The 14,613-nt window shown below is 42.1% G+C and overlaps 1 pseudogene; it reads left to right on the top strand.

Annotated features, from left to right (window-relative positions):
* The first annotated feature begins 1,604 nt into the window (after window positions 1-1,604).
* Window positions 1,605-4,394, top strand: LOC122739469 (annotated as a pseudogene).
* The last annotated feature ends 10,219 nt before the right edge of the window (window positions 4,395-14,613 follow it).

Raw genomic sequence — 14,613 nt, forward strand, 5'->3', positions numbered from 1 at the left:
CGAAAATAATATACTTCAATCTGCATTCAAACTTTGTAGTTCTTTTCTGGGATGTGGAGAGCATTTTCCAACATCAGTCTCTTGACATCTTGGATCTTTGTGTTAGCACCCCAGAAGTTTTCTGAGGTACATCAAAGAACCTTCTTCTTGAGAAACTAAACCAAAGGACAGACACACCTAAAAAGATAAGTGGCACCAGATCAGGACTGAGCTAGCTCCAGGACCACCACCCTTCATTCCCATCTCCCCCAACCCTGGGGAGATAAGATTAAGTGTGTCTGCTGCCTTTGTGGTGGGAGGAGGAGAGAGATGGCTTGAGAGATCTGCAGCCATCTCTCACCCAACTCCCCCAGCCACCACCAGTGGGGGATGGTCCTCTCCCAGTAAGGGAACTTTCCACAGTCAGATGATCACCCCCATCAGTCCTCTATAAAGGTAACTGCCTGTCTCCTGCTGGAGGAGATAGGTATCTCAGAGCCAGGCCTCTGTGCTATGCCTTCTCCCCATGAGAAGAAGTCCAGGGATTTATCTCTTGGTTTCCTTTCCCCAGCCACTAAATAAACTGTTATTTTATTCTAATTGGATTTGTGTGCAAGAGGATGTAATTCTTTCTTTCTTTCTTTTTTTGCGGGGCAATGAGAGTTAAGTAACTTGCCCAGGGTCACACAGCTAGTAAGCGTCAAGTGTCTGAGGCCGGAATTGAACTCAGGTACTCCTGAATCCAAGGCCAGTGCTTTATCCACTATGCCACCTAGCTGCCCGGATGTAATTCTTTAAAGGGGAATTCCTAAGAACCCCAAACCCCTATCCCTATCCCAAACACGCACCTATTCTCCCTATGACATTTGTATTGCTGAGAAGAACTAAGTGTGAGAAAAATGACTCCAACAATAATTTTCTAGAACTCAGTGGTGGTGATGTGTCAAAGGCTCATTTATTGTCATTCTCGAGAGAATGGGCCACCCACTGTGCAGCTGGTCGGTGACCAAAACTGGAGGCTCACAGGCCTGTTTTATCCCCTAGTCCCTAATGCAAATGGACCCTCTCCTTTTTCATCATTGGTCCGATTACTCAGGGGTTACAATCTAAGAGCAAAAACTAGCTAATCAGAACTCAGTATTTCTTAGCCAATGGGGAAGGTGATACAGGGACAATTCTTCAATTCTTCCCTTATATGGACACAGCTCAGGAGCAGATCTAATTGCAACCAGCCCAGGGTTTCTCTGAACCATGTGATTTTGTTTGCCAGAGGTGGAGAGTGGGGGGGGGAAGAGGGGGAGAAGGAGACCTTTTTCCTCAAACAGGTCCGGATTGAGAAGAGACCAATCCCCAGTTCCTCGCACTAAGTCTATCACCGTTGATCATCACACAATGTTGTTGTTACTGTGTACAGTTTTCTCTTGGTTCTGATGAGGTTCGCTTTGGACATGTTGAGTTTAAGATGTATAATTCAAGATATCCAATAGACAGTTGGAGATGTGAGTCTGGAAAACAGGAGAGAGATGAGGGCTGGATAAGTAGAGCTGAGAATCATGTGCACAGAGAATCCCTGGGAGATGATGAGCAGATCAAAGGAAATATTGTCATATAGATGAGAAAAGAAGATGAAGGGCAGAGCTCAGTGGGACACCAAAGGTTAGTGGTCATGACCTGGATGAAGATCCAGCTGTGATGGGGAAAATAGGTGAGGGGTTTGGGATAGGGGTAGGGGTTCTTAGGAATTCCTCTTTAAGGAATTACATCCTCTTCAACATAAATTCAATTAGAATAAGATAATAGTTTATTTAGTGGCTGGGGAGAGGAAACCAAGAGAGAAATCCTTGGACTTCTCATGGGGAGAAGGCATAGCACAGAGGCCTGGCTCTGAGATGCCTATCTCCTCCAGCAGGAGACAGGCAGATACTTTTATAGAGGTTGGATGGTCCGATGAGGTGATCATCTGACTACAGAAAGTTCCCCTATTGAGGGAGGACCATCCCCCACTGGTGGTGGCTAGGGGAGTTGGGTGAGGGGTGGCTGCAGATCTCTTCAGCCATCTCTCTCCTCCTCCCACCACAAAGGCAGCAGACACACTTAATCTTATCTCCCCAGGGGGTGGGGGAGACTGGAATGAAAGATGGTAGTCCTGGAGCTAGCTCAGTCCTGATCTGGTTGCCACTTATCTCTTTAGGTGTGTCTGTACTTTGGTTTAGTTTCTCAAAAAGAAAGTTCTTTGATGTACCTCAGAAAACTTCTGGGGTGCTAGGCCCATAACACAGTTATTAATGTTAAGATGTAATTATTCTGGGGGCAGCTAGGTGGCACAGTGGATAAAGCACTGGCCCTGGATTCAGGAGCACCTGAGTTCAAATTCTGCCTCAGACACTTGATACTTACTAGCTGTGTGACCCTGGGCAAGTTGCTTAACCCCAGTTGCCTCACCAAAAAACAAAAACAAACAAACAAAAAGATTTAATTACTCTGGTCCCAAGTTGGTTAAAATCCATTGGGGGGGGGGGAACTGAGGGTTAAGTGACTTGCCCAAGGTCCCACTGCTAGTAGGTGTCAAGTGTCTAAGGCTGGATTTGAACTCAGGTCCTCTTGAATCCAGGGCCAGTGCTTAGCCACTGTTCCACCTAGCTGCCCCCCTTAAAATCCACTTTAAAGGAACCAGTCTACACCTGCACAAAATTATAGACTAGTGCAGACCAGTGGCCATAGTTGGAAAGGCACCTGCTCCTCTTCAAATGACAACCTAGTTAAGCCTTCCCTGACCCAAATAATCATCAGCTCTCATGGAGGTGGGAAGGAGTTACATATGCACGAGCATGAACACACACACACACACACACACACACACACACACACACACACACACTCCTGACCATCCCTCTCATCTCAGCTGTTTGCTGCTTAAAGGGGTAAAAGGGATAATAAGGCTTACAATGAACACCCTCTTTTTGAATTTTTTTTTGGGGGTAGGGCAATGGGAGTTAAGTGAATTTCCCAGGGTCACACAGCTAGTAAGTGTCAAGTGTCTGAGGCCAGATTTGAACTCAGGTCCTCCTGAATCCAAGGCTAGTACTTTATCCACTATGCCACCTAGCTGCCCCCATGGACACCCTCTTTTTGATAAGCCCAGAATAAAGGTGCAGTTCATCCCAGTAAAGTCTAAGCTAATTCCCTCCCAATAGATCACACAGAGCAGAATAGGTCAAATGGGCATGTCCACTTCTTTGGCAGGGAAGGCTCACCTTATAAACTCATCAGATTAATCCTAGAACCTGAAAGGGCTCCCAGAAAAGCCCCCTCCCAACACATTGTAATTATATTATTAGTATTGTTTAAGAAAATACATGATGGGGCAGCTAGGTGGCGCAGTGGATAGAGCACCAGCCCTGGAGTCAGGAGTACCTGAGTTCAAATTCGGCCTCAGACCTTAACACTTACTAGCTGTGTGACCCCGGGCAAGTCACTTAACCCCAATTGCCTCACTTTAAAGAAAAGAAAAGAAAATACATGACAAAAGCTATCATGAATCCAATCACACTTTTAGGTGAATTTGCATTTTACTAATTATAACAGCATTTTGAGTAACAATAATTAATTATAAAAACTGCATTTGTATAGTACCTTAAGGTTTGCAAAGTGCTCTCCAGGAAGCTAGCTGCTGCAGTGGATAGGGCAGTGGTCCTGGAATCAGGAAGATTCACCTTTGTGAGTTCAAATCCAGCCTCAGACTCTTACTAGCTGTGTGACCCAGGGCAAGTCACTTCATCCCGTTTGCCTCAGTTTCCTCATCTGTAAAATGAGCTGGATAAGGAGATGGCAAAACCACTCCATTATCTTTGCCAAGAAAACTCCAAATGGGTTCATGAAGAGTCAGACACAACTGATCAATAATTAAAAGTACTAACTTATTTGATGAAGTAAGCCCTGCTGCCCCCAGTGTCCGAGCTGGACCCTGCGGACGCCTGGCTCCTGCGGAAAGCACATGACACTGCCTTCCTCTCTTGGTTCAAAAATGGCCTCTTGACCTCCTGTATAGGAGTCATCTCCTTCATACAGAGTGATATGGGCCCAGAGGCTGCTTATGGCTTCTTCCTCCCAGGCGGCCTGTCCATCTTCTATGGCGGAGCCTCATACGTGGCCAGCCTGCACTCGCTGTGTCAGCCCATGATGCTGTCTCTGAGCGGGGCACTGGTCAGGGGGCACAGCAGTGGCCTCAGCCAGCCTGCTCTAAGCCTGTGCCATGGGCCTCTACCTGGGCCAGCTGGAACTGGAGGTGGAGGGACCTGAACCTGAGCTGGGGCTGGAGCTAGACTTCGCTCAAGGAGGAGTCACCTGCCGCCAGAGTGGGCCCTTCCCAGGGCCAGGCCAAGCAAGGGGTTTGGGGCCTGTACCAGCACCATTAAAGGCCATCAAACTCAAAAAAACCAAAAACCAAAACAAACAAACAAACAAAAAAACCCAAACAAACAAAACCTAATGCATTAGTGTTCCAATTTTCCACGTCTTCTCCAATATTCATCATTTTCCTTTTTTGTTATATTAGCCAATTGGATAAGTATGAGGTGGTACCTCAGAGTAATTTTAATGTACAGTTCTCTAATCAATAGTGATTGAGAACATTTGGCTGTAGATAGCTTTAATTTCTTCATCTGAACACTGCCTGTTCATATCCTTTGACCATTTCTCAATTGGGGAATGACTTGTATTCTTATATATTTGATTCAGTTCTTTACATATTTTAGATATAAGGCCTTTATCAGAAACACTTGCTGTAAAAATTCTTTCCCAGCTTTCTGCTTTCCTTCTAATCTTGTTTGTGTTTGGTTTTGTTTGTGCAAAATTGTAAAATTTAATTCAGTCAAAACGATCCATTTTGCATTTCATAATGTTCATCTTTGGTCATAAATTCTTGCCCTCGGGGCAGCTAGGAGTCCTGGAATCAGGAGGACCTGAGCTCAAATCCAGATTCAGACACTTATGACTTACTAGATGTGTGACCCTGGGCAAGTCACTTAACCCCAATTGCCTTGCCAAAAAAAAAAATAATAAAAATAAATTCTTCCCCTCTATATAGATCTGACAAGTAAACTATTCCTTCCTTTTCTAATTTGCCTATGGTATCATCCTTTATGTCTAGATCATATACCCATTTTGACTTGACTTTGATGTACTGCATAAAATGTTGATCTATGCCTTAGTTTCTGCCATACTATTTTCCAGTTTTCCCGGTAGTTTTTATCAAATAGTGAGTTCTTATCTGGGAGGCTAGAGTGTTTAGATTTATCAAACAGGAGATTGCTATATTCATTTACTACTGTGTTTTGTGTGCCTAACCTATTCCACTGATCCACCACTGTATTTCTTAGTCAGTACCAAATAGTTGGTTGATGCTTTATTATATAGTTTTAGATCTAGGCCACCTTCCTTTGCATTTTTTTCATCAATTTCCTTGATATTCTTGACCTTTTGTTCTTCCAGAAGAATTTTGTTATTATTTTTTCTAGCTCTATGAAATAATTTTTTGGTACTTTGATTGGTATGACACTCAATAAGTAGATTAATTTAGGTAGAATTATCATTTTTATTATATTAGCACAGCCTACCCATGAGCAATTTATATTTTTCAATTTGTTTCGATCTGATTTTATTTGTGAAAAGTGTTTTGTAATTGTTTTCATATAGTTCCTGGGTTTGCCTTAGCAGGTAGACTCCCAAGTATTTTGTATTGTTTGCAGTTATTTTAAATGGAATTTCTCTTTCTATCTCTTGCTGCTGGACTTTTTTGGTCATATATAGAAATGCTGATGATTTATGTGGGTTTATTTTATATCCTACAACTTTGCTAAAATTGTTCATTGTTTCAAGTAGGGTTTTTTTTTGGTGAGGCAATTGGGGTTAAGTGACTTGCCCAGGGTCACACAGCTAGCAAGTGTTAAGTGTTTGAGGTCGGATTTGAACTCAGGTCCTCCTGACTCCAGGGCTGATGCTTTATGCACTGCGCCACCTAGCTGCCCCTCAAGTAGTTGGTTTTTTTTTTGGAGTTATTTAAGTATTTTATTCCCCTTTCTGTTAACATGCACAATTTATATTTTTGTAAATTCATAATTTTACTTTGATTTTCAGTTTACCTGGTATAGGATTATGAAGAATATCTCCTAATAATTACTTTAATGTCATCATCACTGGATATGCATTCGCCCTATTTATTTATTTATTTATTTATTTATTTATTTGTTTTTTAATGTATAAGGTATTTTATTTTTTCCGTTACATGTAAAGATAGTTCTCCTCAAGTAGTTTTTAAGTTAATTCTTTAGGATTCTCTAAGTATACCATCATATCATCTGTGTGACAAATAAAAACTTATGGGGTGTCCCTATAACTGTCGCAAGTTTAGGGAAAATTAGCTGGGGTTTATTATATATTTGTTACTTAGAAATTAGAGGCTACTGGGGATAGCTAGGTGGCACAGTGGATAAAGCACTGGCCCCAAATTCAGGGGGACCTGAGTTCAAATCTGGCCTCAGACACTTGACACTTATTAGCTGTGTGACCCTGGGCAAGTCACTTAACCCTCATTGTCCCACCCCACCCCCCCAAAGAAAAGAAAAGTAGTTAGAGGCTACTGCACCAGTTTGGGGGCATTAAGCATTTATTAAAGCATATTAAATATTAGTAAAGAGAGAGCACATGTATCTGAAAGACAAGAAAGCCTAGCTAGGATCTAGGGGGAGAGAGAGAGATAATGGGGAACCATAGTGGGCTGCCTCTGCTCTCACCAAGTTTCCAAGCCAAGAGAGGGATCAGGGCACATAAGCTCCCTGAGGGAAGCAAGAGAGGCAGCCTTTACACACTGCTTAAAGCTAATTGGCTAGCATCATTCAAATCTATTGGTTCACTGGATCTGAGGGTGGTTTGGAGCAGTCGGGCTAATGTCAGAGCCCAGAGAACAGATCCTCTGGTGGGAACAAGGTTTTTAAGTGGGTGTGGTTTGGTTGGGGTTTTTTTGGCGGGGCAATGGGGGTTAAGTGACTTGCCCAGGGTCACACAGCTAGTAAGTGTCAAGTGTCTGAGGCCGGATTTGAACTCAGGTACTCCTGACTCCAGGGCTGATGCTTTATCCACTGTGCCACCTAGCTGCCCCTGGTGGGTGTGGTTTTGAATGAGGTAACTTCCTGACTCTGGGCTGGCCTTATGAAAGGTCAGGACAGGCTCTCTCAGCGGGGGGCCTCTGGGAGTTCCAAAACCCCTATTATTAATAATTTTCTCACAATCCCCCCTGTGCTTCATTTTAAAAAGATCAGTTTTCTTAATTGAGGCAGTGACTAAAATTACAATTATAAAGGGTTCTATGGTGATTAACAATGTAAAGGGAAATAAAAAGAGAGAAAAGAATTTGAGCAATACATTGACAAAAAAATCAAAGGGGAGGGGCAGCTAGGTGGCGCAGTGGATAAAGCACCAGCCCTGGAGTCAGGAGTACCTGAGTTCAAATCCAGCCTCAGACACTTAACACTTACTAGTTCTGTGACCCTGGGCAAGTCACTTAACCCTAAATGCCCCGCAAACAAAACAAAACAAAACAAAACAAAACAAAGGGGGCAGTCCCCTTTAGGAGGTGTATGTTACAAATAGTGTATGCAATAGGAAAAGGAAAACAGGAAAATGTCCATTTAAGTCTTTGAAAGTCTTATCTCAGACATTGTTGTCTTCCTCTGAGTTGATGTTTTGATCCTCCCTGTCACCATAGTAATTGTCAATGGTGAGTGCTCTTTTTTGTTTTTTTATTCATATTTTAGCCTCTTTTGTGCCTTTTAAGGTTGAGTTCTGCTCCTGGGGCACAAATGCACTGTCCCAAGCTTTTTTTGCTGGGGGTCAGGGGCCCAGTCACTGGCTTTCTGCTCTGAGGCCTCAGTAGCTTGTAGTTTGCTCACTGCACTGAAGTAGCCCAGGATATTGGGCCTTTTGGGAAGCTGATGCCCCAGCTTGTAGATTGCCTTCTATGCTGGGGTTGAAGGCCTCACAACTGGCCTGCTGTGCCACTAGCTTGCTGGGCTAGGACTGTGGGTCCTTAGCCGCTGATCTGCGCTGTGACTAAGAGCCTTTTGCTGACTTGCCCAGACACCCCCTGCAATGAGCTGCACTCCTCTTTTACCCAGATGACTTTTCCTGAAGACCTTCTAGGTTATCTTAAGTCAGAAGATTGTTTCACTCCTTTTTGAAGGTTTTGCAGCTCTAGAATCTGTTAAAAGGCTTAATTTTTTTTTTTGCAGGGCAATGGGGGTCAAGTGACTTGCCCAAGGTCACACAGCTAGTAAGTGTCAAGTGCCTGAGGCCAAATTTGAACTCAGGTACTCCTGAATCCAGGGCTGGTGCTTTATCCACTACACCACCTAGCTGCCCCAAAAGGCTTAATTTAACGTTGTTTCTGAGGGAAATTTGGGAGAGCTCAGGCAGCTTCCTGGTGTCACTCTGCCATCTTGGCTCTGCCTCCAGAACTCCTATATCTTAATAACAGCTAACATTTATACAGTGTTTTAAAGTTTGCAAAGCAGTTGATGTAAGTTATCTTGTTGCCACAGTCCCTCACAAAAATCCTGGGAGGTATTTTCTGCTTTTACAGATGAGAAAACTGAGCCTGAGAAGGGTTAGTGACTTGCCCAAGCTTACACAGTTGGGAAGTATCTGAAGTGGGATTTGAATTCAGGCCTTCTAAATTCTAATTTCTACCCTCCATTCAGCGTGTCACCTAATTACTCTTCACACTGTTTTAAGCAATTAAAGGAAGCTTGTAATTTGCTGGGAAAGCAGAAAAAAATATATAATATTGCTTGCCAGTGGAAAACTCCATTTACTCTGGATCCTATTTGGATCGATGTTTCTTATTATAGTTCTTGCCTGTGCATGTATCACCTATATCCTGCTTTAATTAATTGTCTACATCACCTATATCTTGTTAGAGCAGATGCTTCTTAACTATGTTTGTTTTTCTGTACTCTGGGTATTCCTGTACCTTGTTAGCATAGCCAGTCAGACTAGAGTAAGCTTTTCCTTTGCTTTTGTTTGCTTTTCCTATAGGGAAATCTAATCCAGTTTATACTCAGATATAGCACTTTTTATGCATTTCTCTTGAATTGCAAGTAAAAGATCTTTTGACTAGTGACTTGACCAATACAAGACAAAGAAAACAGATGTTTTCTTTGTAAAAAATTTTTAGAATTAAATTAAATTTTAAAAAAATAAGCTTTTATCTATATCATCTGTTTTTTACATCCTCATGGTTTTTTCCCCAATATTCCCCTCCTACCCAGAGAATCGTCTCATATAGTATTTTTTTTTTTAGTGAGGCAATTGGGGTTAAGTGACTTGCCATGGGTCACACAGCTAGTAAGTGTTAAGTGTCTGAGGCCAGATTTGAACTCAGGTCCTCCTGAATCCAAGGCCGGTGCTTTATCCACTACGCCACCTAGCTGCCCCCATATAGTATTTTTAAAGTTATTATTAGTAACATTTTTTAAAGAAAAAAGCTAGAAGAGGGAAAAAACAGCACAATTGATCACATTGAAAAAAATCCAAAAACATGTTGTGAAAATGGATACCTTGGTTTTCTTGAATCCCCCATTTATCCAGGTAACCAGAACACCTGTATGCAGACTGGCTGCACTGGCTAACGCACCAACAATCCTTTGCATGACCTAGAGTAAACCTAGTGGGGCATGCAGGGAATCAGTAACTCTGAAGCCAATCAGATATGTAGGATATGTGAATATGGAAATATCCTGTTTCTGGTCTTTTGGGAGACAACCTTATCCCTTAACTTAGGAATAATAATTTTTTTTGAGAGATCTTCTCCTAATAAGGCCTTGAACTGAACTGCTTATCATCAAGGATGCCTTCTGATTTATGTATCAAAGGCCACAGCCTTGACTCCTGGCATTCCCCACTCCCCCTCCCCTTGGGAATGGAACACACTGACTGATTCCTTACCTAGTGTCCCAACTGGCAATAGTTTGGATACTACCCATGCAGCATGTTAGATTTTCTTCCCTATTTAATTTTGTGTGTGTGTGTGTGTGTGTGTGAGGCGATTGGGGTTAAGTGACTTGCCCAGGGTCACACAGCTAGTAACTGTTAAGTGTCTGAGGATAGATTTGAACTCAGGTCCTCCTGAATCCAGGGCCGGTGCTTTATCCACTACACCACCTAGCTGCCCCCCTTTTAATTTTTATAGGCATTGTAATGATTGGAATGACGCCACCTACTGGAGACTTACTATAGGAAAGCTCCACCATGAAGAGAATGCCTCTGAGGGCAAGGCCGTGCGGCTTTTCCTTGGCGTCAGGAAGTGACGTTTGCTCATGGGTGCTGTCTATCAAGGCTACCAGTCAATCAACTTGAGGAGCCTCCCATTTCTGGGAGAAACATAGGGAGTAGGAAGCAGACGCTGGGGGAGGAGTTCTCTCTTTTTTGGTTCCTGACCTCATGGTGGTGGAGGGAGGAGACTCCAGAGGACTTCCCAGGGGAATTGAGGAAAGATAGGATTGCCAGGTTGTAGGAATTCTGTTCTCAATCTTTCTCTTTCTTTTACTATCTTTCAATAAACCCTTAAAAACCTAAACTCGGGGCAGCTAGGTGGCGCAGTGGATAGAGCACCGGCCCTGGAGTCAGGAGTACCTGAGTTCAAATCCAACCTCAGACACTTAACACTACTAGCTATGTGACCCTGGGCAAGTCACTTAACCCCAATTGCCTCACTAAAAAAAAAAAAAAAAAACCTAAACTCATTTTATCAGTGATTTTAGTCAGTTTCCCTCAAAACTGGGGGAACAGATTAGAACCTACATTTAGACATTTAAATTACACAGCATTGTCTTTCTCTGGTTTCTTTCCCTTTTAGGAAGAAGGGGATTTAAATCTTGAGACTTGGCAGTTGCTTTCTCCAGTCTTCCCCTTGGGAGAGAGATCTAAATTCCTTTAAGAGAGCATTTGTAATGCAGAAATAGGATTAATGTTATTATGTGTATATATATATGTGTGTGTATATATATCTATCTATATGTATATGTATAGAGATATATAGATATAACCTATATCAGATTACCTGCTGTCTAGGGGAGGGGAGAGGGAGGGAGAAAAATCTGAAATTGTAAAGCATGTATAAACAAAAGTTGAGAACTATCTTTACATGTAACGGAAAAAATAAAAAACCTCATACATTAATTACATACTAAATATGGAAACCAATGATCAGGATCCTTGTGCTACCAAAAGCCTGGTGCCCAATTTCTTTCTGCAACTGCATGCTTTGCTAAATAAATCATTGTCTGGAAAAAAAAAAAAGAGAGCATTTGTGACATGGGGCTTAGGATAATTCAGAAGTTTTTCCTGTGAGAAGCAAAACTAAAGTTGACCAGATAACAGGACTGACTTATCCAGGCATCAAGGGACTAATAAAGTTTAAGATTGGCCAACTAGATATCAGGACAGACACACCTAAGAAGGAAGGGGAGATAAAATTCTATTGTGGGAAAGTCACTTAGTTGTGGCTACTACTTGAGCAGAGCTAGGAGACAGAGATTACACCAGAGGTCAGGACCATCATTCAAAAAAAAAAATCCCCCTGATTCTCAGGAATATGCCAATCCTGACTGGACTGTGTTTTCTCCAGCTTCAAAAAGACCCAGTGGTGCAAGGAATTGGAAATTTAGAGGTTGCCCATCAATTGGGAAATGGCTGAACAAGTTGTGGTATATGAATGTAATGGAATTCTATTGTGCTGTAAGAAATGATGAGCAGGAGTTCAGAGAAACCTAGAAGGACGTGCATGAACTGATGATGAGTGAGATGAGCAGAACCAGAAGAACATTGTACACAGTATCATAAACATTATGTGTTGATCAACAGTGATAGACTAGATTCTTCTCACCAATTCAGTGGTACAACAAAGTTCCAAAGGACTCATGATGGAAAAGGCTTTCCAAATCCAGAAAAAAAGAATTGTGGAATATGAATGCAGACAACCATACTATTTCTTTTGTTTTTGGTGCTGGTGTTTTTCTTTCTGGAGGTTTTTCCTTTTTTCTCTGATTCTTCTCTTATTACATGACTAATGCAGAAATATGTTTAATGCTATTATACATATATAACCTGTGTCAAATTACCTGCTCTCTTGGGGGGGGGAGGGAGGGAGAAAAATTTGAAATCTTATGAAAACAAATGTTGAAAACTATCTCTATGTGTAACTGGAAAATAATAAAATACTTTTATTGAAAAAAAAAAAAAGACCCAGTGGTGGACACATGGGATGCTTTGTTGAGAAGAGTTTCAGGGTAACTTCAAGAGTTTGCACAGCTTGTAACCTTTTCTGTTGATCTTGCCAGCCCTTGTCAGCCTCTCTCCTTCCTTCCTACTCCAGCCAGGATTTTCATACTCCTGAGATATTGTTGTTGTTTGTCCTTCGTTCTAGAAGAGGACCATGACATCAGGGTGCTGTCATGACTTGCACTGAATTGGATTTAAGTGAGGAAGGGCTGTGCAAAGTCACCAGCCTCACTCTCCTCCAGAGTCATCTGGGTCCAGTGGCAAGGTATATTATCAGGATCAGAACAACTGGAGATGGCCCCAGATGGTTTTTTAAGGCAATTGGGGTTAAATGACTTGCCCAGGGTCACACTGCTCTATCCAGTGTGCCACCTAGTTGCTCTTTTCTGAGATAGCAGGATGAAGACTGATGGGGAGGAAAAAGGGCATGGTCAAATTCTGCTGCTTCACTGGCCACAACAGTAAATGCTCATCTCTCCATTTTGTATAAAATGAGGAGATCACACTAGATATTCTCCAAAGTCCCCTTTAGCTCTAACTTCTATAGTCCTTTGGGACTCTGATTTTTTTTTTCTTTTGTGAGGCAATTGGGGTTTAGTGACTTGCCTAGGATCACATAGCCAGTAAGTGTAAAGTGTCTGAGGCTGGATTCGAACTCAGGTCCTCCTGAATCCAGGGGCGGTGCTCTATCCACTGTGCCATCTAGCTGTCCTGGGACTCTAATTCTATCTTGCTCCAGGGTTCTTAATTCCAAATATGTGGATCCCTAAATCCTATAGTTTCATTTCAGGGACAGTTCATGAACTTGGTGGGAGGAAAAAATGAAATCTTTATTTCTCTATAATTGGTCTCCTTTGTTATCTTATGTATTTTATTTCATGCATTTAAAAACATGATTCTGATCAGGGGCCCATTGGCTTCATCAGACTGCCTATGAAGGTGGGGGTGGGGTGACATGACTGGAAAGAGGTTAAGAAGTACTGACCTAGACAGATGGTCCCCATTCTTTACATGAGAAGTATTTAGAAAACTCCTAATACATTCTTGCTGCTGTGCTCATTGCTGTGAAGGAAGGAAACAAGCATTTACAAAGTGCCTACTATGTGCCAGGCACTGTGCTAGGTTCTTTAAAAATATCCCATTTGATCCTGACAATAAATATCAGAAGGGTTATTATAATGCTCATTTTGCAGTTGAGGAAACTGAGGCAGGAAGAAGTTACATGACTTGCCCTTATCTGACAGCTAGTAAGAATCCCAGGCCAGATTTGAATTCAGGTCATACCTGACTCCAGGTCTAGAGTTCTTATCCACAGCTTCACCTGACCCAGATTTGAATTCAGGTCATACCTGACTCCAGGTCTAGAGTTCTTATCCACAGCTTCACCTGACAGCCTTGTTCCCATGATCCTTCATTTCAAGGGACTTACAACGTCTAGAATTATTGATTTTGGTACTGGAAGGTCATTCAGAGAAGCATTTGATCCAGTTCTCTGCTTTTAGGCTAGTAAGGGATTTATTTCTATCTTACAATTGTGGTGACTAAGACCCCAGAGAAGTTAGGGGACTTGACTAAGGTAAACTGGATCCAGGACCAGATTTCAAGTATCCTGGCTCCTGGCCAAGCTAGTATTCTATGAAGCCACCTGCTTCTAGTCAAAATAACAAGATATGTGTGTGTGTGTGTGTGTGTGTGTATACATACACATACATATCTATACACATATATGTGTATACACACACACATATATATATACATATACATACACACACACACACACACACACACACACACATATATACATTGTTGATTCTTTGTTAGAAATTCCCTTATTTTTCCAGAGGAACTGTATGACAGTTTAGCCTAACACATCAAAGGTCCTCTGTGGTAATGGTCATCTATCTGACTGCATATGCAAATAGTCAGACATTCCTGAGAACAACATAAGCACAAACCAAGCAGGTTTTTCCTGAGCCTTCCAGAGAAATCATTATCTTCTGTCTCCTCAACATTCCTGAGCCATTTGGGGGTTACATGGACCTTTCTTATCTGCAAAGATTCCCAGGGGCTTCCTCTTTCACATCCACATTGTTTGCTTTCAAAGAGTGAGCTATCAGACTGATTTGCATTGTATAAATGGAATTAAGAGCATCCTGTTCTGAAACCAGGAAGGAGGGACTTAATCAAATTGGACCTGACTGACCTTAATAAAGATTTTTTTGAGGGGCAATGAGGGTTAAGTAACTTGCCTGGGGTCACACAGCTAGTGTCAGGTGTCTGAGGCTGGATTTGAACTCAGGT

Source organism: Dromiciops gliroides, chromosome 2, assembly GCF_019393635.1.
Source record: "Dromiciops gliroides isolate mDroGli1 chromosome 2, mDroGli1.pri, whole genome shotgun sequence".
In the NCBI taxonomy this organism is placed as follows: domain Eukaryota; kingdom Metazoa; phylum Chordata; class Mammalia; order Microbiotheria; family Microbiotheriidae; genus Dromiciops; species Dromiciops gliroides.